The 23,958-nt window shown below is 47.0% G+C and overlaps 1 protein-coding gene across 9 annotated transcripts in view; it reads right to left on the bottom strand.

Moving 5' to 3' along the window:
• Window positions 1-23,958, bottom strand: part of LOC145537845 (F-box-like/WD repeat-containing protein TBL1X) — a 247,994-nt gene that overhangs the window by 93,664 nt on the left and 130,372 nt on the right. For 3 of the 9 annotated variants that reach the window (XM_081568790.1, XM_081568789.1, XM_081568794.1), the window contains 2 exons: window positions 16,594-16,734; window positions 10,785-10,930 (listed from right to left, as the gene is read on the bottom strand). The exons of 2 other annotated variants lie outside the window; for them this stretch is intronic. The gene's annotated coding sequence lies outside the window, so the exon portion shown is untranslated. The remainder of the gene's footprint in view (window positions 1-10,784; window positions 10,931-16,593; window positions 16,735-23,958) is intronic. 4 more of the 9 variants (XM_081568786.1, XM_081568785.1, XM_081568787.1 and 1 more) reach the window with 2 other exon arrangements.

Raw genomic sequence — 23,958 nt, 5'->3', positions numbered from 1 at the left:
TCCTCCGTCCCTGGGATTCTCCAGGCAAGAAGACTGGAGTTGGGTTGCCGTGCCCTTCTCCAGGGCATCTTCCTGACTCAGGGATTGAACCCATGTCTCTTCCGTCTCCTGCATTGCCAGGCAGGTTCCTTACCACTAGTGTCGCCTGGGAAGCCTGGCTTTCTCCCTCACTCGACTGCAGATCGAGCACCTTAGGACAGGACTGTGCTGCCGTCCAGCCACCCCGTGAACTCACGCAGCCCCTCCCCGCTTCAAATCCCAGATCCACATCTCAGGTCCCAGGCCTCGCCGCTGCACACCCAGCCCGGGACCAGCTCCCATGACACTTAGAGGTCCCCCTCAGTATCTCAAATGTGTGTGTCCACCGGTGCATCCACCCTGCAAGCAGCCACACCAACACGCCCCTCCTCCAGCCTGCCTTCGGAGTTAAAAATGACACCTGCCTCCCCCCCAGGGGGTCATGGGCCAGACCCACGGCTCCTCCAACCAGCACGTCCACTGGCGCTCATCGCCCAAGATGACCCGAGTCTGGGCTTCTCTTCTCAGATCCGCTGGGCTGTGCTAAGGGAAAAGGAAGACTGCCTTCATCCTGGGACCCACTAGAACCACTCCAGTTCCGTTCCCCACCAGCAGCCAGCCAGCTGTCACTGCGGTGGGAAAAGCCTGTAGGGTCTCAACTCCAAAGGCACCACCACGAACATCATATCCTGCAAGGAGCCGTTGGGTGGGCCCTGCACACAGCTCTCACTCTCATCTCCTGGTCGGACACGGGCCCCCACCATGCTGGCCTGGCCTCCTTTTTGTCCCTGGGGTTTCCAGAGCTCAGCACCGCAGGCTGCTCTTTGCAGGTGCCGTTCCCTTTCTCTGGAACTCTCTTTTCCCTGCTCTTCCCGGCTACATCCTTCAGATGGCAGCTCACCAGTCTCCCCCTTCTGAAAGCTCCAACGTGGAAGCCCTTCTGGTTCAAGGCCTTTGGCCACACAGCCCCACTCCTTCTTGACAACGTGCATCACCATCAAAGCACCATCAAAGCATCTTGTGCCGTCTTCCAGGGAGCAGGCAGGCTCCGGCAGGGCGTGGCCTCTGGACCACCACATCACTGAGCTCAGAGTTCTCCCTCTAGCCACAAAACTGAGTTTCGTGTCTGACACAACAAACACACGTGATAAACAGCCAACGACATGTGAGCGTGAACTTAAAAAAAGTGCATGAACTTAAAATTCAGAATACAACACAAAAGGGACATCCTGGGCAGTCCAGTGGTTAAGACTTCAACCTCCAAAGCAGGGGGTAACAGGTTCGATCTCTGGTCAGGGAGGTAAGACCCCGTATGCCTTGGCGGGGGTTGGGGGGTGGGGCAAAAAACAAGAACATGAAAAAGAAACGGTATTGGAACAAATTTAGTAAAGACTAAGAAATGGTCCACGTAAGAAAAACCAAAAAGACAAGTTAAAGAAACAATCCCCTTTACCACTGCAACAGAAACAATAAAATACCTCGGAATAAACCCACCCAAAGAGACAAAAGACCTACATGCACAACACTATAAGATGCTGATAGAAGAAATCAAAGATGACACAAATATGGACAGATATATCATGTTCAGTGATTGGAAGAATCAATACTGTGAAAATAACTATGCTCCCCAAAGTAAGCTTCTAGATCCAATGCCATCCCTATCAATAACCAATGGTATTTTCCACAGAAAATTTCACAATGTGTTTGGAACTCTAAAGACCCCGAATAGCCAAAGCAATCTTGAGAAAGGAAAAGGGAGCAAGAGAAATCAACCTTCCTGGATAGATAGCTACAGTCATCAAGATAGCTACAGTATGGTACTGGCACAAAAACAAAAATATAGACCAACGGAACAAGATAGAACACCCAGAAATAAACCAAAGCACCTATGGGCACCTTATCTTTGACAAAGGAGGCAAGAATCCACAAGGGAGTTTTCTCTTCAAAACTCTTCAAGACTGGACAGCTACATGTGAAAGAATGAAATTAGAACACTTCCTAACACCACATACAAAGATCACATAAAAATGAATTAAAGCCCTAAATGTAAGATGAGAAACTCTTGCAGGAAAACACAGGCAGAACACTCGATGACACAAATCACAGCAGGATCCTCTATGACCCACCTCCTGGAGCAACGGAAATAAAAACAACAATAAACAAATGGGACCTAATTAAACTTAAAAGCTTTTGCACTGCAAACAATAAACAAGGTGAAAAGTCAGCCCTCAGAATAGGAAAAAACAACAGCAAATGAAACAACTGACAAAGGATTAATATACAAGCAGCTCATGCAACGCAATATCAGAAAAACAAACCAATCAAAAAATGGGCAGAAGACCTAAAGAGACATTTCTCCAAAAAAGACACAGATAGCTAATAAAGACATGAAAAGATGCTCACCACCACTCATTATTAGAGAAATGCAAGTCAAAACCATAATGAGCTATCACCTGACATGGTCAGAATGGCCACCATCAAAAATCTACAAACAATAAATGTTGGAGGGAGTGTGGAGAAAAGGGAACCCTCTTGCACTGTTGGTGGAAATGCAAATTGATACAGTCACTATGGAGAAGAGTATGGAGACCCCTTAAAAAGGGAGAAATAAAACTACCATATGACCCAACAATCCCACCACTGGGCATATACCCTGAGAAAACCGGAACTGAAAGAGACACATGTACCCCAGTGTTCACGGCAGCACTGCTCACAAAAGCCAGGACGTGGAAGCAACTTAGACGCCCATCAATGGATGAATGGATAAAGAAGCTGTGGTACATATACACAGTGGAATATTACTCAGCCGTAAAAAAGGAAGGCATTTGAGTCAGTTCTAATGAGGTGGATGAACCCAGAAGCTATTATACAGGGTGAAGTTAAGCCAGAAAGAGAACAACAAACACCATATATTAACACATATATATGGAATCTAGAAAGATGGGACTGATGACCCTATTTGCAGGGCAGCAACAGAGACGCAGATGCAGAGAAGAGACTTGTGAACACAGTAGGGGAAGGGGAAGGAGGGAAAATTGGAGAGAGTAGCACTGAAACATATACGGTACCACATGTAACATTAAAGAGGCAGTGGGAATTTGCTGTATGACGCAGGGAGGTCAAATCGACCTCGACAGGGTGGGAGGTGAGAGGTTCAACAGGGAAGGGGACACACACGTACCTGTAGCTCATTCATGCTGGTGTCTTGTAAAAAACCAACACAATATCGCAAAGCAATTATCCTCCAATTAAAAATAATTTTTTAAAAAAGAGAGAAAAAAAAAAGGCCCACTTTAAAAAACAAAGAAAAACCAAATATGAGACCCAAGTTAAGACCCAAACTCCAGTGAAGATGGCACTTTCCTTCTTCAAGACTCAGGGGCGGCTTTCAGGTCTTGCTGGGCTTTATATTAAACGCTAATGACAAGCAGAAAAGTGTATGTGGAGGTTGCCTGGAATCACATCCTTCTAAATGCATAGTTGAATGAGCCGATGCATGATATCTCCACGTCGCCTACATACAAGGGTTTAGCATCGGCATTACATGAGACGGACAATCGGCCAAGACCCCCCCCCCAACACACAGGCACACACATATGTAATTACCAGGGTCCGCTCTTCGCTGGCAGGTCTGACAGATAAAAAGATGAACCGCAAAAGGATCTCGTAAAGGACTCGGCGACTCCCAGGGGCTGAGCCTGCTGCCACCAGCCAGGCATGGGTTGCCACGTGCACAGCTCAGGAAAGGGACGCCAGCCAGCCCAGGCTGTTGACAGGTCCTTACCCATGCTCTGCACCTTCTCTGCAGGAGAACCTTAAGGCGGATGCCCGACGCACAGGGATGGATGAACACAGCTGGGAAGGCAGTGTTCACAACCTTCCGTGTCTTTCCTCCCCCACCTCTGGATACGCCCACTCCCAAAGGTCCAGGTTTGCTCAGCGGTACCTGCTGCTGTAATGACACACGTCCCTGAGAAATTTCACACGAGGAAGTATGAGTGCACGCACAGCCGCTGACCGTATGTTTGCTAAAGCAGAGGTGATGCTCTGCAGACAGGGTGAGCGGCAATCATTTTAACAGAGGCTGTGGAATCACACGTGGGAAAGACAAGCGCAAGGGGCCTCCCTGATGGCTCAGCTGGTAAAGAATCCGCCTGCAAGGCAGGAGACCCCGGTTCCATTCCTGGGTGGGGAAGATTGCTGGAGAAGGGAGAGGCTACCCACTCCAGTATTCTTGGGCTTCTCTTGTGGCTCAGCTGGTAAAGGATCCGCCGGCAACGTGGGAGACCTGGGTTCGATCCCTGGGTTAGGAAGATCCCCTGGAGAAGGGGTAGGCTACCCTCTCCAGTATTCTAACCTGGAGAATTCCATGGACTGTACAGTCCATGGGGTCGCAAAGAGTCAGACACGACTGAGTGACTTTCACTTTCAAGACAACCAAGACTGAAATGCAGAAGGACCTTATGGTCCTTGCCCCTCACGTCCCCCACCTCCTTTTTTGTCTGTGGAAAACGTTAGCCAAGGAATTAATCAGAGGAATGGGAAAATGTAGAAACAACGGAAAACAGTCAAAGGAGACCAATTATAAACTACAATAACAGTTTAGTCACTAAGAATTGATGCCTTTGAATTGTGGTCCTGGAGAAGACTTTTCAGAGTCCCTTGGACAACAATATCAAACCAGTCAATCCTAAAGGAAATCAACCCTGAATATTCCTTGAAAGGACTGATGCTGGAGCTCCAACATTTTGGCCACCTGATGCGAAGAGCCGACTAAGACCCTGATGCTGGGAAAGATTGAAGGCGGGAGGAGAAGGGGGTGGCAGAGGGTGAGATGGTTGGATGGCATCACAATGAGATGGTTGGATGGCATCACAGACTCGATGGACTCGAGTTTGAGCAAGCTGGTGATGGACAGGGACGCCTGGCGTGCTGCAGTGCATGGGGTCACAAAAAGTCAGACACGACTTAGCGGTTTAACAACAGCAACAAAGCCAAGGACCTTTAGATCGTCTTCACTGACTACTGATAATATTCTGAGCCACACCTTGTCAGCTGTCTTATCAATACTAAAACCCGTGGAAGAAGTTAATAGACCGTGGCCATGACACAAACTGCCATACTTCCAAGCACTGGCCTCAAGGAAATGGGAAGAAAGTGCCCCCCGAACTGAAGATTAACCGTACCTAAAACAGTCAAGATGACGCCAATCAGACCACCCATGACCAGTCTCGAGATGACTTGCAGAGCTGACTGTACTGTTTCTGCAATGAAGCCGCCTCTGTCTGTCTATAAAAGCTCTTGCTGCCTGAGCGTCCGGCGGGGTGGGGGGGGGGCGGTGCGGCGGGGAAGAGTCGGCCTTTGGACACGGTGTCTTCCTTCCAACCCAGGCGGCCAGCATCCAAAATAAAGCAAACATTCATTTCCACCAACCTGGACCCTTTACTGGATTTTGAGCAGCGAGGAAATGGACCTGGGTTCAGTTAACAAGATGACTAGGAGGGAAGGTGGAAATCTAGGACCACGCAGCAATGCGAGTCCTGTGCAGGCGTCCTCAAGTCCCCTCCAGAAACTGGAAGCCACACATGATACACCAAGGGTGTGGCTTGTGCTAGAGCAAAGGGCAGGATCTCCAGTCTGTGACTTTCCCCCAGGGCAAAGGTATGGACCAGATGACTGAGTATTCACGAGCTTGACTTAAAACGACATGCTTTAGGCACGTATGTATCACTCCAGGCTTAACTGACTTTTCTAATTAATATGAGAATGCTCTGGTCAGACAAGGAGGGAGGTTTCCAAGGATCTCTCATGCAAAACTGTCTGATAAACATCCATGTATAAAGTGTGTGAGAGCTGAACCATAAAGAAAGCTGAATGCAGAAGAACTGATGCTTCTGAACTCTGGTGTTGGAGAAGACTCTTAAGTCCCTTGGACTGCAAGGAGATCCAGCCAGTCCATCCTAAAGGACATCAGTCCTGAATATTCATTGGAAGGACTGATGTTGAAGCTGAAACGCCAATACTTTGGCCACCTGATGCAAAGAGCCAACTCACTGCAAAAGACCCTGATGCTGCAAAAGATGGAAGGTGGGAAGAGAAGGGGATGACAGAAGATGAGATAGTCAGATGGCATCACAGACTTGACGGACATGAGTTTGAGCAAGTTCCGGGAGTTGGTGATGGACAGGGAAGCCTGGCATGCTGCAGTCCATGGGGTCACAAAGAGTCGGACACAACTGAGCGACTGAACTGAACTGAATATGCACAAATCAAGAACTCATTTGTGCTTGCAAATGCCGGGAGGTTATGACAGTTAACAGGGATTACTCACATTTTCTGGAGTCCTGAGAAAGCCCAGAGTTAAATGGCTATAACTTTATAGTATGAAATTAATGTAGCAAAATCACTACTATATTCCAGACACCCCTAGTACTCTGAAGCCCCTTCACAAGATAGTAGTGTCTGAATGTTGACTATATAACACAGAAAAATTAAGAATATATGCAGCGAGCTTCTTGGGTTCCCCTGGTGGCTCAGATGGTAAAGAATCCACCTGCAATGTGAGAGACCTGGGTTCGATCCCTGGGTCACTAAGATCCCCTGGAAAAGGGAATGGCAACCCATTCCGGTATTCTTGCCTGGAGAATCCCATGGACAGAAGAGCCTGGTGGGGTACAGTCCATGGGATCTCAAAGAGTCAGACACGACTGAGCAACTAACACTTTCACTTTTTTACAACTGGTCTCTTAATATCAGAAAGGATACACAATGGAATTGGAACTAAATTCATATTGAAATGAGTACATTCTGCACTTTGTTGAACGCATTAGCTTATACAAAATCATTTATGACAGTTTTTTTTTAACCAGCTATCTGTGAACTGAGATATATAACCATGAAATACGATAAATTTTAAGAAAAGGATACATCCTGCTGATCCTTTTAATCTAATCCCTCACCGTCTCTCCACTTCTGCCTTCACTGGCTTAAATTTATCTCCCCAGGAGATGGCTAAATCAAAGGCTCCTGGGCCCCAAGAGGAATGCTTGATTGGGCTCCAGGTTACGCCTGTGGGCATTGCCATGAAAGAACCTACTTCATCATGTAGGTTCATCATCTCTCTGTGTTGCCATTGCTGCCCTGCAAATCATTCCATCAGTACTATCTCTGTAGATTCCATATATATGTGTTGTGTGTGCTTAAGTCATTCAGTCGTGTCCAACTCTTTGCAACCCCATGGACTGTAGCCCGCCAGGCTCCTCTGTCCATGGGATTCTCCAGGCAAGAACACTGGAGTGGGCAGCCGTTCCCTCTTCCAGGGGATCTTCCGGACCCAGGGATCGAACCCAGGTCTCCCACATTGCAGGCGGATTCTTCACCATCTAAGCCACCAGGGAAGCCCAAGAATACTGGAGTGGGTAGCCTATCCCTCCTCCAGGAGATCTTCTGGACCCAGGAATTGAACTGGGGTCTCCCACATTGCAGGCGGACTCTTTACCAGCTGTGCCACCAAGGAAGCCATTAGTATACAATATTTGTTTTTCTCTCTGACTTACTTCACTCTGCATTTTGACTTGTCACCTTGAAAGTATATGATTTATTATAAGATTATGTCTGTTCAAATATATTTATAAAAGGTTTTTCATTTAAAATTATCAGTTGTGTTTGACATAGGGATTTGAATTTACCCGCAAGATTTAAGTCCCTATGATGTAACTAATCCAGCTCTAATTCACACAATATATATAGAATGACTTTGCAGCTACTATTCAAATTAAAGTACGAGCCGACACAACATATCTTCCTTGTAAAATATATTTACAATAAAAAAAAAAGGCTGCAAGGGATTAACCTGAAAATATTTAAAATAAAAAAGAACATTAGTGCCCTGTGATGGTTTCTTTCATTTCGGAAGCCCCCTCAAAATGCAAGAGCTAAGATCCTCCTATCTGTCTGCACTGACCTATCTATTGTGGTAGTTCTTGCTGGGGGCGATTTTGCCAAGTATCCAGAGTGGGGGGACATCTGCCAATATGTGCCGACATTTTTGGCTGCTTCAACTGTTGGGAGAGAGTTCCTGTACACTACTGCACAGAGACCAAGGATGCTGTTCAACACCCCGCACTGCAGAGAACAGCTCCTACCGTCAAAAATTGGTGTCACTGTTCAGTTGCCCAGTCGTGCCCGAGAGCCGGACCATAAACAAGGCAGAGCGCCAAAGAACTGATGTCTGCAAACTGTGGTGCTGGAGAAGACTCCTGAGAGTCTTCCCCAAAATTCAGTTCAGTTCAGTTGCTCAGTCATGTCCGACTCTTTGCGACCCCATGAACCGCAGCACACCAGGCCTCCGTGTCCATCACCAACTTCCGGAGTTTACCCAAACTCATGTCCATAGAGTCGGTGAGGTCATCCACCCATCACATCCTCTGTTGTCCCCTTCTCCTCCTGCCTTCAATCTTTCCCAGCATCAGGGTCTTTCCCAATGAGTCAGCTCTTCGCATCAGGTGGCCAAAGGATTGGAGTTTCAGCTTCAACATCAGTCCTTCCAATGAACACTCAGGGCTGATCTCCTTTAGGATGGACTGGTTGGATCTCCTTGCAGTCCAAGGGACTCTCAAGAGTCTTCTCCAACTCCAAATGTCAAAAGCGCCAAGGTTCAGAAACCCATTCTATCCCCTTATGTATCCGGGGAATTTATCTCTGCTTCCTGGAGCCAGTTTTCACTTCTATACAAGTTGTACCTTTTTTCCCCCTCTGCGTTGTTCCTAAATTGTCCGTAAGACACTTTCATTCTTGTAGGCACTCAACCTCGCTTCTGTCTTTTCAGCATTCAAAGACTCTTCACGTCGTAATGGACAGCTGCTGGGAATAAGTTGTCATGGGCTGGCAATCCAGACACCTTTGACACCTCTGTCTTTTTTTTAATATTTATTTTTATTCTCATTTATTTGCTTGCAGCAGGGCTCAGGGCATTGTGGGGTCTTTGGTTGCAGCTCACGAGATCTTTCGCTGTGGCATTTGAACTCAGTGGCATCTAGCTCCCTCACTAGATGAACCCGGGTACCCCTGCATTGGGAGCTGTGAGTCTCAGCCACTGGACCACCCGGGAGGTCAACATACCTCTCTTCTGTAGCTACTACCTCACAAAGACAATTCTCCTTCAGTCTCCACAGTATTAATTCTCAACGGGAAACTTCTACCTTCTCCCCAAACTTAACAGACTTAAAAACACTGGAAATAACGCCACTCAACTTGATGAATTCTAGGTCAGATAATCCCACCGTCAATGCACCATCTTTTACTACCAACATTTCGAGCATCAGCTTCATCGAGATGGGAAAAAAAAAAAATCCCAGCAGGCCAAAACTGAAGGATGTTCTGAAGCTTCTTGATGGCAACGAAGCTAACCTTCTGCTCCAGGGAGAAGATATTCTGTATATGGTCCTGTTTTGACCAGAGAACCCAGGTCTACAATCAGGGCGAGGCTTTGTGGAAAGGACGGAGCACGCAGGCAAGAAAAGGAAGACCACAGTGGTCATTCGGCCATCAACGGGCTAAGAATTCACAAGGCACGCATTTCAAATACCGCAGACCAGCCATCATGAACGCTGTTTGATCAGAGTGCTTACCATGAAAAGCTGGACCTGCCAGATATCACAAAATCCAGCCTATTCAGTCCCAACTCGGTCAAAAAAAAAAAAATACGGTGTCTTGTAGCTGTCTGTGCTGTCACCCCCTCCATCGCATTATTGCTACCAGATTTTAATGGCTCAATGAGTCAAAACGGGGTCACGGAGAAGAAGTCCACATTTTAGCACTAGTGACAACTGGGTCTGCTCCTCTGTACACACAAGGGAGGTAAAAGTCCCCCCTAAACGCAAGGAAGTCCGTCATCACACACGGGGGGCCTCACACGGCTAGGTCTCTCTGCATCTATCTCTCCTTCATTTCCACAGGGCACAAGCCTCCATTCAACAATACGATTTTCACGGAACGGAAAATTCACGATGTCAGGTCAAGAGGAGTGTTAAGAACCGATAACCTGGATAAAAATAATTATAATGATTTACCAAGCGCCCTGGAAACCAAAACAGCATGAAAGGCTCAGTAATACATAAACGTGTTCCGTCTGCATACATTTTAACAGCACCACCAGTGTAAGAAAATACAGTGTGAATTTTGCCCACTGTGTCAGAGTATGTGATTAAAATGAAATCAGGGGCTTCTCATTAATCAGTTCATTTCTCCTCTAAACCACTATCCACTCCATTCAGCCTGCAAGACTAAAAATTTCTCAGTAGCTTAAAGGAAATCACGTTCAGCGAAAATCATTGTGCTAATTTTCTACAAAAAAACAAAAACAAAAACCCAGGAGGAATCAATTTTTCCTTACAATCTTTCTAATTGGCAAAGGTACCCTCAAGAGTGCTGCGGTTTTCTGTCTTTTTCTCCAACTCAAGTACTATTATATGAATATAAAGGCAGATGATGGTTTACATATTTGTTGAAAACATAGAAAGAAGTTAAATGAACTTTCATTTTCTATCTACGTGGCTGAAAAATTATGAACAAATAATCCAAACACACCATATTCACATTTAAAAATATTCAATGAATACTCAACATTCCTATTCTATTTCCTTTCAGTGGGTGGGGATGTGTGTATGATTGTTAGTTATCTCTTCTCTGGTAAATACTGCCGATATTTAAAAATTACGAAGCACAACGTATGTTGCAAATATCAAAGCGATTTCACATGCACTCACGTTTGACACCACAACACCCAACGTGGGCTTCCCAGGTGGCTCAGCGGGAAAGAATCCGCCTGCCAAGGCAGGAGACGTGAGTTCAATCCTTGGGTTGGGAAGATCCCTCTGGAGAAGGAACGGGCAACCCACTGCAGTATTCCTGCCTGGAAACAAGAGGAGCCTGGTGGGCTACAATCCATGGGGTCACAAAAAAGGAGTCAGACACGACTAAATAACAACACCCAATGCGTCATACCCAACACATACTTTTATCCACCAGGATGTACGCGTTCTGTCTAATTTGTTCACTATTACATTCTCTGCATCTAGAAGAATTCCTGAGACAGGTGGTAGGTGCTCTAGAAGTATTTCCTTACTGCTTAGGTGAATGCGTTCAATCTGACAGATGGAGTGAACAGCAAATGATCGAAGACCATACAAGTTCATCAAGAACTTCATGTGCAAATACTCTGCAACGTGCTATGTGGTGCGGAAGGGCCGTGGAGACAGAAGCCTAAGCCCCTTCCTGTACAAGAAGCCTGTGCTACAAACCACGCAGGCTTTGCGTAAAAAGGTAACTCCCAACAAACAGCACATTAGACTACCTCTGACCTAGGTATGAGAAAGGCAACAAAGGCGTGCCGTTTCATCTCTGTTACTTCATGCAACCACTATAAACTCAGGGGAGATCACAGTCCCACTTGGTGCACAAAGAAAGAGGTTCCTGGCCACCTGGCTGAAACTCAGGGTAAGTGGTGGGCAAGAAAGGAAACACTCACAGCTGAGCAGAAGATGGAACCCACAAGCTCTCTGCAGGAGCCCTTGCTGTACCAGATACCCATCTTTGTCCCACAGTCTAGAATTCTGCATTGGATGCATGGTTGTTTTAGCAACGCCTTGTTCCCACTCCAGTGAGGACAGGGTCGAAGGTAGAGTCTGCTAGACTACCATTATCTACTTCCACCCCTCACCCTTTGAGGACAGGACACCCGGATTCTGTGTGGGCACGTGACCACCGTCCTCTCAAAAGGACAAGCTTTCCCTGTAACCCAGTTCTGGCCAAAGGCTACAAGCAGAAGTCAAATATGAAATCTCTAGTCTGTGCTCTTAAAGGCAATGAAATCCCCTTCTTCACTCTTACTCAGGGACGTGATGTGAGGGCAGGAGCTGGGGCAGCCATCCCAGACACAGAGGAGGACAGAACTTTGGGGCTCTTACTGTGAGGCAGTGCTTTACGGAACGAGAGGTCCATCACCCCACTTCCAAAGCTACAGAAAGTTACATCTCAGCTGACTTAAAATGACTCACCCTGTCACTGCCAAATTACCTTGTAGAAAGGTTAGAAGCTGCATTCTGGCCTCTTAGAGACATTCATCAACAGGGAAGAGGAAGTGAAGAAATAAAAAACTACAGCTACTAATGGTTTCCTGGTCAGAAACCCAAGACTTCACAGTGTGTTTTGGAACCAATGTTAATTCACGGGCACCCTAGGGTGTTTTACCACATAAGCAAAGCCTGAAGAAAATCCACGCTGGATTTTGCAGACTTAGTAAAGAAATGGAAAGAACATAAAATATGCCTTGGATGATTTTTTAAATATGGATAACTTGTCAAAATGATACTATTTTGGATAGTGAGTTTAGATTATTGAATTATTACATATTAATACATATGTTGCAAATAATGGGCTTCCTTGGTGGCTCAGACGGTTCGATTTGCCTGCAATGCAGGAGACCCGGGTTCGATCCCTGGTCCGGAAAGATCCCCTGGAGAAAGGAATGGCAACCCACTCCAGTATTCTTGCCTAGACAATCCCATGGACAGAGAAGTCTGGCAGGCTATGGTCCCTAGTGTCCCAAAGAGTTGGGGCAGGACTGAGAGACTGATTTTTTTCTTATGCTGCAAATAATATTAACTTAGTATATATTTAGATACATATTGCAGAAATAATTTATGATTTCTTTTTACTTCTCTACTGTGGCTACTAGAAAACCTTAAATTTATGGTTTGTATTCTCTTTCTACTGGAGAGTACAAAAACCCAGACACTTTATATGGTACCCACAGGCTCTAAAATGTGTTGATTATAGTCAGCAAGATTAAACCATAGCATTTTTTCAAGGCTTCACGTCCACTGCAAAATTTTAATTGTATGCCCATAGCATCATTTTTTTATTTCTTGACCAGTTCAAGACAGATTAATAATCACAAATTGTTCTAAATGCAGACCACCTTTCTCTAGGAAAAAAAGCAATTTTCTGTTTGAGGATATTTTTAATGCAGTGACTTATCACAAGTTCTGTTAAGACACCTGAAAGGGTTGTGGGTCTCAGAAAAGCCATGGTCATTGACAGGTTGCTCGCGTTGTGGGCAAACACTGACCTCTCATCTGGGTGTATGTTATTATACCTTTCAATTTCAGAGCCACCTGTCCCAGCAGACAGCAAGGTGCGCTGTCAACTCCAGGGCTCAATGCAGAGCACCTGGGTGTGGACCCCGTCTGGCTGAGGCTGTCTCATCTATGACTAGGGGGTGATGTCACCAGAGCTGCACAACTCTTCCTAGCAGGTTGCCATGGGAGACCAAGGGTGATGATGCTACAATGGACTTTGTATCACAGTCAACAGTACAGCTCAACTTTCAGTGTGACTGTGTTTAAGATGGGCTTCCCTGATGGCTCAGCGGGTAAAGAATCCACCTGCAAATGCAGGAGACAAAGAAGACGCAGGTTCAGTGGGTTCCATCCCCTGGGTCAGGACCAGGAAATGGCAACCCACTCCAGTATTCTTGCCTGGAGAATCCCATGGGCAGAGGAGCCTGGCGGGCTCCAGTCCAAAGGGTCACAAAGACTTGGACACAACTGAGCTTGCACATATTCTGTTTAAGATGGGGTGCCGCTGAACAGATATTTTAGCCGGGACTACACGCAGCTTCTCTTGCTGTTATTATTGTATTAAACCTCCTTTTAGATAAGACTTCCTGCCCCTTACACCGTCGGCTGTCACTTTTAAAGTTTAATTAAGCCTCACCCACTCAAAGCGCTGGAGAACCAACAGCTAGAGATGCTTAGGCACAGGGAGCTGCGTGCATCTCATCAGTGACGACAAACTGAACACTCGACAGCTTCTTTTTGCAAGAGGCATTTTATTGTCACTTTGAGTTCTACTCTGAACTAAAAAGAAGAAAAAAAAAATCTAGAGATGGGTTGGTTGTGTTGCTGTTCTGTTTTCTAGCCACTGAGTCGGGTTCCACTCTTTTGCAACCTTGTGGACTGTAGCCCACCAGGCTCCTCTGTCCACAGGATTCTCCAGGCAAGAATACTGGAGGGGGTTTCCATTTCTTTCTCCAGGGGTATCTTCCCAACCCAGGGATCGAAGCTGAGTCTCCTGCATTGGCAGGCTGATCCTTTACCGCTGAGCCACCAGGCAAGCTCAGAGTGGTGTTAAGGAGGAGTTTATTTTTGCATAAATGGTGCGATAGTATGAGAGAGCTTCTTACTTTTATTACTTGGGTGGAGGGACTGTGGCTTCCGTCTGCCCACAGTTGGAACCGGTACTGTGCACGTGTGTGTGTTACCCACACGCCCTGGGAAACGGAGCTCAAGCTGAGCATCTCTGACCTTGAGCCACAGTGGGGACGGGAACCTGGGAGTGAGTCCTCCACCCGCTCCTCATGGCTGTGCGTAATCGCGCAGAATGCAGAAGCAAGGAAACTCCTAGTATGCAGGATTCATGCAGAAATGTAAAAACAAGGAAACTCCTAGTGTGTGGCAGTTAACATACTGAGAGGAAAAAGAACCCTGAGGCCTGAGAAGATGCACGTTATTATAGAAAGAAGGCCATTTCTCCATGCATTACCTCACCTATTGAAATTTGGCAGACATGATTCATGGCTAGACTCTCACCTAGCAAATGTAATTTCGAGCAAAAACATTCACACATCACTGAGAAGCGAAAGCCAACAAGAACCGTATCCCAAAATCATTACAACATTTGTTTTTAATAATCTATCGATGATTTTTTGTTTTTTTTGTGCGGCCACATCAAGCGGCATGCAGGATTTTAGTACCCTGACCAGGGATCAAACCAGCAACCCCTGCCGTGGAAGTGCCAAGTCTTAACCACTGTACCGTCAGGGGAGTCCTTCTATTGATCATTGCTGTATCATCTTTTTCCTAGCCTTTCATTCCTTTCCTTTCTAGGTTTGGAAACCATTCTTTGGAGAATGAAAAAAAAAAAAAAAAAATACTTACACACTCTAAAAGGAGGAACTGAAATAGATCTTTGCAAAGCTTTCCAAATGGGTGATGTTATACAACAGCGAAAGGAAAGAGCAGTAACAGCAAATGCAGAGACGTCTCACTGATGACTTCAGAGCAACACAGAGAACAAACAATCCCCTTCTTGTCCCTAGCGTGCCATGAAAGAGCACCAGGCTTCAAAGACACAGCAGAGACATTCAATCAATTCATTTGCACAACAAAACCTATGTCACCCGTACACACTCATGCACACACAGACACACACCCTTGGGAAACAAACTTGGGCTAACGACAAGTAGAAACAAATTGCAAGTTTGCCAATTGATAATTATAAGCATTTCAAGACCTTTTGCTGGCTAACCTAAGAATCTGTGCTTTTCCTACAAATGTCATTCTGTAAAAACACCGTCTTCTGATAGACACACTAAGAAACACCAGGAGATGAGCTGAATCCACGTAGAGGAGTGATATTCAAACATATCAATTCTCATTCATGAGCAATCACAGCGCACACACCCTGCTCCCCAGCTTAAAGAAAGGGGTCAAAGAGTTAATGAGCAAAGAATGTAGGTAGGTATAATCTCAGTAATAAGTTCATGTGCTGACCTGCCTTCCTGCTTTCTGGACTCAACTCCCGTTTAAGACGCAGCCCTAATATGCAGACTCAGGCTGGCTCAGGTCGGGAGACTCAACTTCCCAGCAAACGCCACAAATGGCCCCTGTAGCTGAAACTCTGACAGTGCAGTCTTTATTAAAACAGCTGGCATTCACGTGAAACCCACAGAGTGTAACCCAAAACAGAACCCGAGCCATTGCTTGCAGAGCAACTTACATCCAAGTCACAGGACAAAAAAAAAAAGAAATGCAAATGGCTGGCGAACAGGATGAAATATTCCACCTCATCTTTTTTTTTTTTTTAATCAAAGACATGCAAAAACAAAACCAAAAAAAAGTGCCTGCGTTCCCAGCTCAGTTGACCACAATGTCCTGAGCTGTCTGAGAGGCAGGCCCCCACCCCCACCCTGGGCTCCCTGGCAATAGGGAACAGCTGGCACAACCTTTCAAGGAAAGCAATTTGGTAATCGGTCTCAAGAGCCCTAGAGCTCCATTTCCAGCAATCTATCCTAAAGCAAAAAAAAAAAAAAATTGGAAGCAATCTGAAGCTCCAGCAACACGTGTTACATCAATTACGGCATACACACTTGACGGGACAAATGCCTGAAAAATGTTTTCAATGAACGTCAGCAATGATCAAACGCTCCCTCTGTGAGGTTAACTGGGAGAGCCGGGTTACAAAGCTGAACCTTCCTGATGTTTCATGCCCAGGAATACAGGCCTCTGGGAGAAAACGTACCGACAGGCTGATGGGCGAACTGGTGTGGGTGGGTTCAGAGGTGTTTATTTTGTTTCCAGATTCCATTCTCTCTCTCTTTTTTTTTTTCCAAATTGCTCATCACATGCAGCATGTTGCTTTTAAAAATCAGAAAACTGAAAATCCTGGCCAGCGAGGAGTAATGACTAAACTCATCTGCTGAGGATGAAGAAGTTGAATAAGACAGCGATTTACCTGTTCACCTCTCCCCTAACAACGTCAACGATGACCTTCCTCACAGTGCGGGGTGCCAGGGGGAGGAAATTCCTTCTCCTCGGGGGTACACAGTCATCCGCCTCCTCTGAGTCACCTTGCGAAGTTTTATGATGCCAGAGTCTATAAACACAACATTAAATATTTATGGTTGATATTTGCTGCTTCTAAAAATACGTGGAGGAGAAGGTCTGTTAACAAGGCCTCCTGTTGACCTTCTCGCTGAAATCACCAAGGCTGCTTATTCTGTAGATGCTTAATCCAGTGGATCCCCCCCGGGAGCCCCTTCCACCTGAGCCAGGTACCCTGGGGCCTTCACAGCGCAGTGTTGATGGGGCCCCAAACCCGCTTATTCGATGGGGCATCTTACTGCATCAATGAAATGTAATGAAATATTACATCAACTCATCAGCTAGGAAGACAGTCTTTTTTTGCCCCTACCAAAGCTACTTTGGATGCTTTGTTACAGACTAACAGACACGTGGGTCAGACAAAAATGTACCATGAGGGACTTCCGGAAGGTCCAGTGGTTAAGACTCTTGAGCGTCCACTGCAGGGGATGTGGGTTTGATCTCCTGTCGGGGAACTCAGATCACACATGCCCATGTGCATGGTGCAGAGTGCAGCCCCAAATAAAAAAAAAAAAAAGTTATCATGAAAACGCTGACGGGGTGGACAAGAGCGAAGAGATCTCAGAAAAGGCAGTAAACATGCAGATGGATTCTGCGCGGAGATGGTTTCCTTCGGGAACCACTGCGCTTTACGGGACTCAACACTGGAAACTGCAGAAGCCGCATCACCGGTACAGTTTATTACGGAGAGACGACCCCACACTAGAATTACTGGACCCATATTCCGAGACGAGGCTGTATCACCTTCTATCGAGCAACGAGTGAATAGACCTGCATTTAAATTTGCTGCTGTTTAGACGCTACGTCGTGTCCGACTCTTTGGACTATAGAGCCTGTGGACTAGAGAGCCCGCCAGGCTCCCTCTGTTCATGGGATTTTCCAAGCAAGATTACCGCAATGGGGGACTTCCCTGGCGATCCAGTGGTTAAGATCGGATTCCCCGCAGGGGCTGCGGGTTCGATCCTTGGTGGGGGAAGTAAGATCCCACTCACTGTGTGGTACAGCCCCCAAAAGTTAAAAAAAACAAAAGAATACTGGAGTGGGTTGTCATTTCCTTCTCCAGGGGATCTTCCCGACCCAGGGATTGAACCGGCATCTCTTGCCTTGGCAGGCTGTTTCTTTATCACTGAGCCACTAGGGAAGCCTTGCATTCAACCAGTTCAACCTAACGTCTCCAGGAGGTGAAGCTTACTTTGCTCCCCCTACAGCAGTGAGCATGGGCTTTGAAAGTCTAGTGTGGACAGACAAGACAGGGGAAAGACCTGGCAAACACAAACCCTGAGCAGAAGGCAAGCTGAGCTCATCAGCGTTAAGTCACGTGGAGAGTCCAACGCCCTGGAGGCGACGTGATCACAGGGCCCTCCGTCTCTGCGGTCTCTGTTCCCCAAACTCATAACCCCGGCCTCATCACGTGGCACACACCTGCTAAGCCCAAAGTGAGAGACGTTCTATGAAAAGTCGTGGCCAGTTATACCTCAAAACAGAGCCACCCAAGCCAAGGAAAGTCCGAGCTGCTGCCCCGGCCCAAAAGAAAGATGGGAGACAGGATGACTGAGTTCAGTGTGGATGTAGGGGTGGAATTCCGAGACAGGAAAAGGACATGGGTGGAGAAAAGGTTAAACCTGAAAAATAACATGATATACAGTGGATAAAATTTTTTAAAATTATGTATACATGTTTCATTTCTTTTTTAAAAAATTTATTTAATTGGAGGCTAATTACTTTACAATATTGTAGTGGTTTTTGCCATACACTGACATGAATCAGCCATGGCTGTACATGTGTTCCCCTTTCTGAACCCCCCTCCCACCTCCCTCCCCATCCCATCCCTCAGGGTCATCCCAGTGCACCAGCCCTGAGCACCCTGTCTCATGCATCAAACCTGGACTGGCGATCTGTTTCACATATGGTCATATACATGTTTCAATGCTATTCTCTCAGATCATCCCACCCTCGCCTTCTCCCAGAGTCCAAAAGACTGTTCTTCACATCTGTGTCTCTTTTGCTGTCTCACATATAGGGTCATCGTTACCATCTTTCTAAATTCCATATATATGTGTTAATATACTGTATCGGTGTTTTTCTTTCTGACTTACTTTGCTCTGTATAATAGGCTCCAGTTTCATCCACCTCATTAGAACTGATTCCAATGCATTCTTTTTAATGGCTGCTTTCTGATGAAATGCCCAGAGAGGGATCTCATTCTTCCCGCGAAGACGGCTCAACCATAATGGTTAAGAAATCTGTGCAGGAGTGGTCGTACTTGCCACCTACATAAAGGTCCATGTCTCTGGGTAGCAAATCCGCACACACACACAGGTTCCCAAACCCACCTCCATCTGGGTCAACAGCTGTTACTGCGGCCAAACCCCCAGTCATTCTTTCACGGTTATGAGCGAGCCTCACTCCAAATCTTCGGATGCATCAGCAATCGTAGGTCTTGGCAACCCTGGAGGAAACACACTCATGCACACACACAGACACACACACACACACATGATCCTATCAAGTTCCATTTTCATCCTTCAAAATGCCATTTTCTTTCATTTCTCTTTGAAAGAGAAATTTCAAAATTTCATTTCTCTTTCATTTCCACTTTTCCTCCCTTAGGAATTTTGGCTATCTGCCTTAGCTGAACTTGAAAAGGCAGGGAAGTTGAGCGTCCATGGAAGAAAAATTAAAGGTGTGGGTGGTGAGGAAGGATACTGGTGAAGCCTTGGACAGCTGCATGATGGCCACTAGCTGTGAAGGTGGCAAAGAGAACGTTAGCTCTCGTGCCAGAGAGACCAGCAGCATTCAGCGCAAGTCAAGGGATTCCCATGCAGCCTTTCCACGTGCAAAGGCTTCTACACATGAAGGTTGCCAACGCAGTCGGCCTGGGGGTCAGACCCTTTGGGGTCCCCCTCGGGCCAGGTCCGGTCCCCTATCCGGGAAAGCCCCTTCTCTCTCTGCACGGCAGTTGCCTTTCTAGAAAACGCAAACGGCAAGAGAACCCTCGACTCTGAGGATCCTCCGAAATGTTCCTTCAGTCAACCTGCGGGTGCAGAATTCACAAAATGCAATTCCCTACCCAGCAGGTTTCATGTCTTCTGTCTGTGCTCAGTCGCTCAGCCCTGTCTGACTCTCTGTGACCCCGTGGACCGTGAAGCCCGCTGGGCTCCTCTGTCCCTGGGATTCTCCAGGCAAGGATTCTGCAGCGGGTTGCCATGCCCTTCTCCAGGGGGAATCTTCCTGACCCAGGGATTCAACCTGGGTCTTCTGCACTGACAGGCAGGTTCTTTACAGTCTCAGCCACCAGGGAAGCCCTTTCTTCGATCTGACGTGCCTTTAAATTACCGTGAAGAGGTTATTTGAGCTTACACTCTACCTGTGCACTTTTACGGCCTCACCGGCGCATGGAGGCTATCTGCTGAATGAATGAATGATGTTAGCGCTGAGAGTACAATATTGTAAAGTAATTAGCCCCCAACTAAAATAAATAAATTTATTTAAAAAAAAAGAAATGCAATAAAGATGTTATCATCTTTGAAACTGTCAGAAAGAGCTTGGTGGGGGGGGGGATTCTCATTCATTTTTTTCCCCCATTAACTTTGCCTAGAAGACAATAAAATTTTTTACAAAGGGTAATTCATTATTTAGAAAAGGCAAGGGCAACCTTTCTGAAATGTCTTGGGGCAGAAGTTGCACGTGCAGGGGTAGCAATGATTCAGGCAGTCGCTGAAGAAGATTTATTCACCCGAGTTTAAGGAGGAGGTGGGAGAGCTGACCAGCCACGCCCACCGGGGGGGCTCAATGGATGTTTCCATTTTGTGGGAGGGAAACTGATTTTCTGTCCAAGAATATTGTGGCGAGCACAAAGCAGGCGCATCATTTTTATTGAGCTACGTAGTAAAGCGAGGGGCTTCCTGAGATGCTCCTCGTGGTCAAGAATCTGCCCGCCAGTGAAGGAGATGCAAGAGACTCAGGTTCGATCCCTGAATTGGGAAGATTCCCCTGGAGAAGGAAAACAGCAACCCACTCCAGTATTCTTGCCCTGGAGAACCCCATGGACAGAGGAGCCTGGTAGGCTACAGTCCACGGGGTCGAGAAGAGTCAGACACGACTGAGCACGCACACACACACGAGACTCAAGTGACAGTCTTTCCAGGTAGATTCTATTGTATCCGAAAGTCAGGGCACAGACACGGCTAAAGAAATTTCCCCACACTTTCTGACAGCTGACTGTGTACTCAAGTTGAGTAATTCTCTAACCAAGATGGCCATTGATGGGCGCGAAAAATAAAAGGCTGAGGTAGGCAGCCTCTTCACAGGCATCTTTATCTCTTATCTCATTTATGTGGCCCCACCGTACAGCATGTGGAATCCTAGCCCCCTGACCAGGGATGGAACCTGTGCAGCGTTAAGGATGGAGTCCTAACCACTAGACGCCAGAGAAGGCCCCAGGCAGCCTCTGAGATGAGTCCAAGGAGCCCTACCCCCTGGCATCTGAACCCAGGAACCGCCCCAACCCACACTGACCACGATTGCTCTATGCGACCAACAGAATATGGCAAAAGGAACAGGACGTCACCTCTAGATCAGGCTATGAAAGCATGTGGCTTCCAGCACTTTCTTTTTAATTTTTTTTAAGTTATTCTATTGTTATTTTATTTATGTTTGGCTGTGCCACGAGGCACATGGGGCCTTTAGTTCCCCATCCAGAGCTGGAACATTCCTTGCACTGGGATGTTAGAGTCTTAATCACTGCTCCACCGGGGAAGTCCCCAACACTGTCTTTCTCTCTCTTTCCCCTACTCTGCTCTCTCTCTCTCTCAATCACGCACTCTGGGGAAGCCAGGTCACGGGCAGCTCTGCAGAGACGGGAGAGAGTGAAGCCTCCCGCCAACTGCCACGTCCGTGAACCAGCTTGGGGTGGAGCCTCCAGCCCAGCACGAGGCTCAAGAGACTGGTCTTGGGGCCAACGCGCTGACGGCACCTCACGGGAGACCTCGAGCGGGAACACTCCAGCTCACCTGTGCTTGGATTCCTGAGTCTCAGAGCCCATGCGAGATGACCCCTGTCCGCAGTGTCCAGCGTGGAATGCTGGGGTAACCTCTCACACCCCGATGGGTAAAGAACACAGGAGCTGGAACTGGGAACACGCTGGCAGACGTCAGAGAACACTGGCATAGAAACTAACCCCATTCATCCGCTCCCCCCAAGCCCTCCAAGCCAATTAGTTATCTAATTCCATTTGTTTGCCTTCAACCAAGCACACAAACACACAAACAGCTGCAAACGTAAGACCCAGAAAACTACATGCATCTATCTTGCCTCCATCACATAGTTCTCCTTCAGTAAAACCTGGGTCTACCAGGTAAACCATGTACGCTTAGAAATCACACTGATATCTTCACCCCTAAATCCCCAGCAATCACTTGCTCCCCTCAGCTAGGCATCTGCATGTCCGAATGGTACAAAAGTGGCATTTTTCCATTGCTGTTGTTTGTTCTTTAGTCGCTCAGTCATGTCCAGCTCTCTTGAAATCTCATGGGCTGTAGCCTGCCAGGCTCCTCTGTCCATGGGATTCTCCAGGCAAGAATACTGGAGTGGGTTGCCATGCCCTCCTCTAAGGGATCTTCCCGACCCAGAGATGGAACTCGTGTCTCTTGCATTGGCCTATGGGTTCTTTACCGAGCCACCATTTTCCATTCGATTGGAAGAAAAGTTCCTTCCAATCAAGCGTAAAGTTCTTGATTCAGTATGAGATGAATCCTAAACATGTCCACCTTATTTCTGCAAATTCTTGACGTAAGGAATTGAGATGCTGTGCTGTATGTTACATCATCGTTAAAGAGTTCACTCCAGTTGCTCAGTCGTGTCCAACTCTTTGCGACCCCAGGGACCACAGCACGTCAGGCCTCCCTGTCCATCACCAACTCCCGGAGTTTACTCAAACCCATGTCCATTGAGTCGGTGATGCCATCCAACCATCTCATCCTCTGTCGTCCCCTTCTTCTCCCGCCTTCAATCTTTCCCAACATCAGAGTCCTTTCAAAGGAGTCAGCTCTTCACATCAGGTGGCCAAAGTATTGGAGTTTCAGCTTCAGCATCAGTCCTTCCAATGAACACCCAGGACTGATCTCTTTAGGATGGACTGGTTGGATCTCCTTGCAGTCCAAGGGACTCTCAAGAGTCTTCTCCAACACCACAGTTCAAAAGCATCAATTCTTCGGCACTCAACTTTCTTTATAGTCCAACTTCACATCCATACGTGACCACTGGAAAAACCATAGCCTTGAGCAGACGAACCTTTGTTGGTAAAGTAATGTCTCTGCTTTTTAATATGCTGTCTAGGTTGTTAAAGAGTAGACTGACCTGAAAGAAGAGTCCCCACTTGTGGCTTTCAACTATTCTAGATTATTTTTCTCACAGGCAGAATTCCCGTTTCTGGTTAGTACTCACAGCAGCACCCAGAAATGGGGGATGTGCACATATTCTAACTGGGGCCCTAATTATGGAGCTGGATCGGCCTTGAGGGCTATAATTACGATGGGAAATCATATCCCCCGTTGTCCAAACTGCTACTGGAAGCTGACCGTGCAAGGCCCCAAGGTCCATCCCCGAGGGGTCAACAGGGTGACGGGGCACCCAGGTAACCTCCTGTTTACCACGTGAAGCCACCGTCGCCGAGAGAGGTGAACCCAAGGTCAAGGTTTCACCTGCCGCGCTCTGAGAACTTCCAAGTTCAGAGCGCTTCTGAGCAGACGTGCTGTTTGTTTAACACGTTTCCCTGAAAAGCGCCAGGAAGCCTTGAAATTATGTGGCAGACCCACTCCAGGATTCTTGGGCTTCCTTGGTGGCTGAGCTGGGCAAGAATCTGCCTGCAATGCTGGAGATCTGGGTTCAATCCCTGGGTTGGGAAGATCCCCTGGAGAAGGGAAAAGCTACCGACTCCAGTACCCTGGCCTGGAGAATTCCACGAGCCGTATAGTCTCCATGGGGTCACAAAGGGTCAGACGCGACTGAGAGACTTTCACTTTTGGCACCAACGAGTCTTCCACGGTGCAATTTCTTTCGGAGGAAACTGGACAAGACTCTGTGGACGGGCCTGGGGATTCCAGGCACCAAAACCATTCAGGGGCACAACTAGTTCTACCCTCGATCACCTCCGGTGGGAAAAGGAAGGGGGTTGCACTACAGACAGTGGGTTCTAGAGCCTCCCCTGGTGACTGAG

This window comes from Giraffa tippelskirchi, chromosome Y (assembly GCF_054371585.1).
Source record: "Giraffa tippelskirchi isolate mGirTip1 chromosome Y, T2T-mGirTip1v1.2.pri, whole genome shotgun sequence".
NCBI classification, from domain to species: Eukaryota; Metazoa; Chordata; class Mammalia; order Artiodactyla; family Giraffidae; genus Giraffa; species Giraffa tippelskirchi.
The sequence above is the reverse complement of the archived record's forward strand: the minus strand, read 5'-3'. Positions and strand labels throughout refer to the sequence as shown.